General features: G+C 38.7%; 1 pseudogene; it reads right to left on the bottom strand.

Moving 5' to 3' along the window:
- Positions 1 to 3,493: 3,493 nt before the first annotated feature.
- LOC110338903 lies at positions 3,494 to 4,001 on the bottom strand (annotated as a pseudogene).
- Between the last annotated feature and the right edge of the window lie 3,731 nt (positions 4,002 to 7,732).

The following is a 7,732-nucleotide window of genomic DNA, read 5'->3' as shown; positions in this document are numbered from 1 at the left end:
ACAAACCTAAGGATAATAGTATTGATGAGAAGGAAGATTTTCAACTTAAAGGGCCAATAAATATCTTCAACAAAATTATAGAGTAAAACTTCCCTAACCTAAAATAAAGAGATGCACATGAACATACAAGAAGCCTACAGAACTCCAAATAGACTGGACCAGAAAAGAAATTCCTCCTGATACATAATAATCAGAACAAAAAATGCACTAAATAAATATAGAATGTTAAACACAGTATGGGAATAAAATCAAGTAACATAAAGGCTGACCTATTAGAATTACATCAGACTTCTCACCAGAGAGTATGAAAGCTAGAAGATTCTGCACAGATATTATACAGACCCCAAGAGAACAAAAATGCCAGCACAGGCTGCTATAACCAGCAAAACTCTCAATTACCATAGATGGAGAAACCAAGGTATTCCATGACAAAACCAGATTAACACAATGTCTTTCCATGAATTGAGCCCTTCAAAGGATAATAAAGGGAAAACTCCAACATAAGGAGGGAAATTACTCCCTAGAAAAAGCAAGAAAGTAATCCATCAACAAACCTAAAAGAAGATAGCCGCAAGGACAGAATCCCAGCTCTAACAACAAAAATAACAGGAAGCAAAAATTACTTTTCCTTAATATCTCTTAATACCAATGGACTCACTTCCCCAATAAAAATACATGGACTAATAGACTGGCTACATAAACAGAATCAAACATGATACTGCATACAGAAACCCACCTCAGGGACAAAGACAGACACTACCTCAGAATAAATAACTGGAAAACAATTTACCAAGCACACAATCTGAAGAAACAAGTTGAAGTAGCAATTCTAAAATCTAATAAAATTGACTTCCAACCCAAAGCTATCAAAAAAGACAAGAAGAGGAACTTCATACTCATCAAAGGTAGAATCTTCTAAGATGAACTCTCAATTCTGAATATCTATACTCCAAATGTAAGGGCATCTATCTACATTCATTAAAGAAACTATAGTAAAGCTCAAAGCACACATTGCACCTCACACAATAATAATGGTAGACTTCAGCACCTCACTCTCATCAATGGACAGATCCTAGAAACAAAAACTAAATAGAGGCACAATGAAACTAACAGAATTTATAAAAAACAAATGGATTTAACAAATATCTAGAGAACATTTTATCCTAAAACAAAAGCATGTACCTTCTCAGCACCTTATGGTACCATCTCCAAAATTGACCATATAATTGATCACAAAATGGCATCAAGAGGTAAAAAATATTGAATTATCATTTAATGCATCCTATCAGATAACCACAGACAAAGGCTGATCTTCAATAACAACATAAATAATAGAAAGCAAACATTCACAAGGAAGCTTAACAACACTGTACTCAATGATAACTTGGTCAAGGAAGACATAAAGAAAGAAATTAAATGAAAATGAAGCCACTACATACCCAAAATTATGGGACACAATGAAAGTGATCCTTAGAGGAAAGTTCATAGCTCTGAGTGCCTCCAAAGAGAAGCTGGAACAAGCATACACTAGCAGCTTGACAGCACACCTAAAAGTTCTAGAACAAAAGGAAGCAAATTCACCCAAGAGGTGTATACTGCAGAAAATAAACAAACTAACAGCTGAAATCAACCAAGTGGAAAGAAAAAGAACTATACAAAAAATCAACCAAACCAGGATCTGGATTTTGTAGAAAATCAACATGATAGATAAACCCTTAGTCAGACTAATTAGAGGGCACAGGGACAGTATCCTAATTTTAAAAATCAGAAATGAAAATGGAGACATAACAACAGAACCTAAGGAAATCCAAAATATCATCAGATCCTACTACAAAAGCTATATTTAACAAAACTTGAAAGCCAAGATTAAATGGATAAGTTTCCAGACAGATACTCAGTACTAAATTTAAATCAGGATCAAATTAATGATCTATATCCCTCAAAGAAATAGAAGCAGTCATTAATAGTTTCCCATTCAAAAAAAGTCCAGAACCAGATGTGTTTAGTGCAGAGTTCTATCAGACCTTCAAAGAAGACCTAATTCCAACTCTCCTCAAACTATTCCACAAAATAGAAACAGAGGGTACACTACCTAGTTCATTCTATAAAGCTAAAATTACTCTGATACCTAAACCACATAAAGACCCAACAAAGAAAGAGAACTTCAGACCCATTTCCCTTATGAATATCGATGCAAAAATACTCAAAAAATTCTCACAAACTGAATCCAAGAACACATCAAAACGATCATCCTTCATGATCACATAGTCTTCATCATAGGGATACAGGGACTGCTCCACCCGGGGTTCCATCCCATAAACAACCAGCAATCCCAGACACTATTGCATATGCCAGCAATATTTTGCTGACAGGACCCTGATATAGCTGTCTCTGTCTCTCTTTTTTTTTATTCGATATTTTCTTTATTTACATTTCAAATGCTATCCCGAAAGTTCCCTATACCCTTCCCCACACCCTCCTCCCCTACCCACGCACTCCCACTTCCTGTCTCTAGCATTACCCTGTACTGAGGCATATAAAGTTTGCAAGACCAAGGGACCTTTCTTCCCAATGATGGCTGACTAGGCCATCTTCTGATACATATGTAGCTAGAGACAGATCTCTGGGGGTACTGGATAGTTCCTATTGATGTTCCACCTATAGGGTTGCAGACACCTTCAGCTCCTTGGGTACTTTCTTTAGCTCCTCCATTAGGGGCCCTGTGTTCCATCAAATAGCTGACNGTGAGCATCCACTTCTGTGTTTGCCACGCACTGGCATAGCCTCACAAGAGACAGCTATATCAGGGTCCCTTCAGCAAAATCTTGCTGACATGTTTAATAGTGTATGTGTTTGGTGACTGATGATAAGTGGATTTTAGCCCAGAAACTTAGAATACCCAAGATACAATTTGCAAAACACATGAAACTCAAGAAGGAAGACCAANGTGTGGATACTTCATTCCTCCTTAGACTAGGGAACAAAATATCCATGAAAGGAGTTACAGAGACAAAGTTTGGAGCTAAGATGAAATGATGAACTATCCAGAGACTACCCCTCCTGGGGATCCATCCCATCATCAGCCACCAAACCCAGATATAGCTGTCTCTTGTGAGGCTATGCCAGTGCCTGGCAAATACAGTAGTGGATGCTCACAGTCATCTATTGGATGGAACACAGGGCCCCAATTGGAGGAGCTAGAAAAAGTACCCAAGGAGCTAAAGATGTCTGCAGCCCTATAAGAGCAACAACAATATGAATTAACCAGTACCCCACAGACCTTGTGTCTTTAGTTGCATATGTAGCAAAGGATGTCCTAGTAGGCCATCAAAGGGAGGAGAGGCCCTTGGTCATGCGAAGATTATATGCCCTAGTACAAGGGAATTCCAGGGCCAGGATGCTGGAGTCGGTGGGTTGTGGAGCAGGGCAGGGGGAGGGTTTAGGTGGCTTTCTGGATAGCATTTGAAATGTAAATGAAGAAAATATCTGATAATTTTTTTTTAACTCAAGCAGTCTTTAATGAAAGCCGTGCATGAGATGTCTCTATTCCTGCATCTTCTCAATTGTTTCTTCCTTATATTTGACCTTCTCCTTTCCTACTTGTCGGGACTTGGCTTTCCTCTCCAGGATCTTCTTGCGGTCCTTGTCCAGCTTTAGCCTGGTGATAACCACCTTGCTGGGGTGGATGCCCACATGGACAGTTGTGCCATTAGCCTTCTCTCTCTGGACTTGTTCAATGTAGATGACATACTTCTTCCTGTACACTTGGACCACCTTGCCAATCTGCTGGCCTTTGTAGTGTCCTCAAACAACCTGAACCTCATCATCCTTCCGAATGGGCATAGACCGAATGTTATACTTCTGTCTCAGCTCAAAAAAGAGGAAAGAGGGGAAGACATGATCTTCCTCCGAATGTGAGACGGCGCGTTGAAATGCCGCTTGCGGTTCTTGCTTCGGTCAGACGTCACAAAGGGATTGAACTTCATTTTGGCGGCTGCGATCCACCGATGGCCGCAATAGGAAAGAGCTATAATTTTTTTTAAAAACAAATCATGATGCCACGGTAGTGTGTCATTTAAATACTGTATCCTTGTGAGATATTTATACTCTGTAGAAGACCTTTCTCTGCATTACCCTATTTGTTGTATTTTAGTCATAATTTCTAATGAAGCATTCCCTCTCCTACTCCCAATTTGGCTTACATCATTCCCCAGGCTTTCAACTAATTCATAAATAAGAGAGACTGTTGAAACAATGGGAGGAAGGGAGAAACTTTCCTAAACTAGTCATGGCTCTCTTCTTTCCCCTTGAAAACTTGCTCTTCTCCAGTGTCTTTTCAAGGAACCTTACTAGTCAAGAATAAACTTATTCCAAAAGACCTCCTCAGGTGTGCATAAATGGCGGAGTCTTTCCCATGTCCATTTTAATTTTTTCTCTCCACCTTTCCAATGCAACCTCAAAGATGCCATGTGTCTTAGGTACTTTTCTATTGTGAGGAGAGACACCATGACCACAAAAATGCACAGAAGAAAGCTTATTCAGGCTTATAGTTTTTGAAAGTATGTCTATTGTCATCATGGTGCTCCTATCACAATTAATAGGTAGGAATTGCTTGGAAGCTGTAGCTGAGGATTTATCTGACCCTCAAGAGTGCCTAAGTGATACTGGCATGGGCTTTCAAACCTTAAAACCCAACCCAGTGATGTACATTCTCCAAAAAAGCCACCCTCCTATTTTTCCAAAACAGCTCCACCAGGTAGGGACCAAGCACTCAAATATTTGAGTTTACAAAGGCCATTCTCATTCAAAGCCCCAATCCACTTTTGCTACACATAACTATCTGAAGACTTCATCTCAGACAGCTATTCTGGAACTATCACCCTCACAGGCCTCCTCACATTCATTCTGTCAGGTCTTCAATATGCTTGGTCCACTTCATGTGGCCTTATTGGAGTAGGTGTACCCCTGTGGTTGTAAGCTTTAAGAGTCTCAGCATAGCTGCCTGGAAGTCAGTCTTCCACTAGCAGCCTTCAGATAAAAATTTAGAACTCTCAGCTCCTCCTGTACCATGCCTACTTGGATGTTACCCTCCTTGATGATAATGAATTCTGAACCTGTACGCCAGCCCAATTAAATGCTGTCCTTAAAAAGGTTCTTTTGGTCATGGAGTCTATTCAAAGCAGTAAAATTCTAACTAAGACAGAAGTTGGTACTGAGAGTTGTGTATTGCTGTGATAGGACATTTTTGGTTTGTTTGTTTGTTTGTTTGTTTGGAAGAATATGGAGTTTGGGACTTTGGATTTAGAAAGCAGTAGAATGCTTTAAGTGAGAGATTGTGGGCTATTCTAGTAGGACTATGGAAGACTTTGTTGCTGAGGGTAATTTAAAAATGCAGAAGCATGGCTTTAGAGATTTCAGAGAAGACTTTTAATATGTGGCCAAGAGACTGCTTTGTGACATTTTGGTGAATAATGTGGCTGTATTTTGCCATTTTCTGAAGAGTCTACCTTAGGCTAATGTAAAGATATATTTAATAATTACATTGACAAAGGAAGTATCAGAAAAGGCCAACATAGATGGTTCCCTGGTTAAGTCTCATGAAAAGCATTTTGAAAGAGTAGCAAGCTTATAAAGGAAAAATATAAAGAGAGATTAGGACATGAAAAGGAGCTAAATCCCATGTTCAAGGACATTGAAATGAATTAGAGAAGAAAGATCCTACCCACCTAAATTTATGTCTAATCATGGTGGAATAGACCTTTAATCCCAGGAGACAGCCATTCAGATCTATGAGTTCAAGGTTAATCTACAGAGTAAGTTCCAGGACAGTCAAGTTTAGGCAGTGATGGAATAAGAAAACAGAAAGTTGATAATAGAATTATGGGAGGGCATGTTCCAGCCACAGCAAGCATCGGAACTTGGCAGCTTTGTATGTGGCTCTGGCTTTAAAGTCCAGAATAGAAGCGGCTACTGGGACAATTGTTGATAGTAATCTGGAACTAAGAAAATAGTGGTGATTAAGAAAAGAACAGCCTTTTGACTTAGCTCCAAACTTTGTCTCTGTAACCAATTCCATGGGTATTTTGTTCCCTATTCTAATATCCACTTATCAGTGATTGCATATTAAGTGACATCTTTTGTGATTGGGTTACCTCACTCAGGATGATATCCTCCAGATACACCCATTTGCCCAAGAATTTCATAAACTGATTGTTTTTAATACCAGAGTGGGGAATCCATCTCATAATCAGCCAACAAACCCAGACCCTATTGCATATGCCAGCAAGATTTTGCTGAAAGGCCCCTGATATAGCTGTCTCNTGTAAGGCTATGCCAGTGCCTGGCAAATACAGAAGTGGATGCTCACAATCATGCTTTGGATGAAAAAAAGGGCCCCAAATGGAGGAACTAGAGAAAGTACCCAAGAGGAATAGATGGCAGGAAATAAACTTAGGGCAGAAATCAACCAAGGGGGAAAAAAAAGAACTATTCAAAGAATCAACCAAACCAGGAGGGGGTTCTATGAGAAAATCAACAAGATAGATAAGCCCTTAGCCAAATTAACTAGAGGGCACAGGGCTAGTATGCTAATTAACAAAGACAGAAATGAAAAAGGAGACACAACAACAGAACCTGAAGAAATACAAAACATCATCAGATACTACTACAAAAGGCTATACTCAACAAAACTGTAAAACCTGGGTGAAATGAACAACTTCCTAGACAGATACAAGGTACCAAAGTTAAATCAGGATCAGATTAATGATCTTAACAGTCCCATTTCCCCTAAAGAAATACAAGCAGTCATTAATAGTCTCCCAACCAAAAAAAAAGTACAGGACAAGATGGGTTTAGTGGAGAATCCCATCAGAACTTCAAAGAAGATCTAATTCCAACTCTCCTCAAACTATTCCACAAAATAGAAACAAAGGTATTCTACCCAATTCATTCTNTGAAGCCACAATTATTTTGATACCTAAACCACACAAAGATCCAGCAAAGAAAGAGAACTTTAGACCAATTTCCCTTATGAATATCAACGTAAAAATACTCAATAAAGTCCTCACAAACTGAATCCAAGAACACATCAAAACGATCATCCATCATAACCAAGTAGGCTTCATCCCAGGCATGCAGGGATGGTTTAATATACAGAAATCCATCAATGTAATCCACTATATAAACAAACTCAAAGACAAAACTCATATGATCATCTTGTTAGATTCTGAAGAAAGCATTTGACAAAATCCAACACCTCTTCATGATAAAAGTCATGGAAAGATCAGGAATTCAAGGCCCATACCAAAACATAATAAAAGCAATATACAGCAAACCAGTAGCCAACATCATACTAAATGGAGAGAAACTTGAAGCAATCCTACCTAAATCAGGGACTAGAAAAGGCTGCGCATTTTCTCCCTACTTATTCAATATAGTACTTGAAGTCCTAGCCAGAGCAATTTGACAACAAAAGGAGATCAAGTGAATACAAATTGCAAAGGGAGAAGTCAAAATATCACTATTCGCAGATGATAAGATAGTATATATAAGTGACCCTAAAAATTCCACCAGAGAATTCCTAAACCTGATAAACAGCTTCAGTGCAGTAACTGAATATAAAATTAACTCAAACAAATCAGAGGCCTTTCGCTACACGAAGGATAAACAGGATGAGAAAGAAATTAGGGAAACAACACACTTCACAATAGTCACAAAAAATATAAAATACTTA

Source organism: Mus pahari, chromosome 22 (assembly GCF_900095145.1).
Source record: "Mus pahari chromosome 22, PAHARI_EIJ_v1.1, whole genome shotgun sequence".
Taxonomy (NCBI): Eukaryota; Metazoa; Chordata; class Mammalia; order Rodentia; family Muridae; genus Mus; species Mus pahari.
Note: the sequence above shows the minus strand (reverse complement) of the source record. Positions and strands in the feature narration are given on the sequence as shown.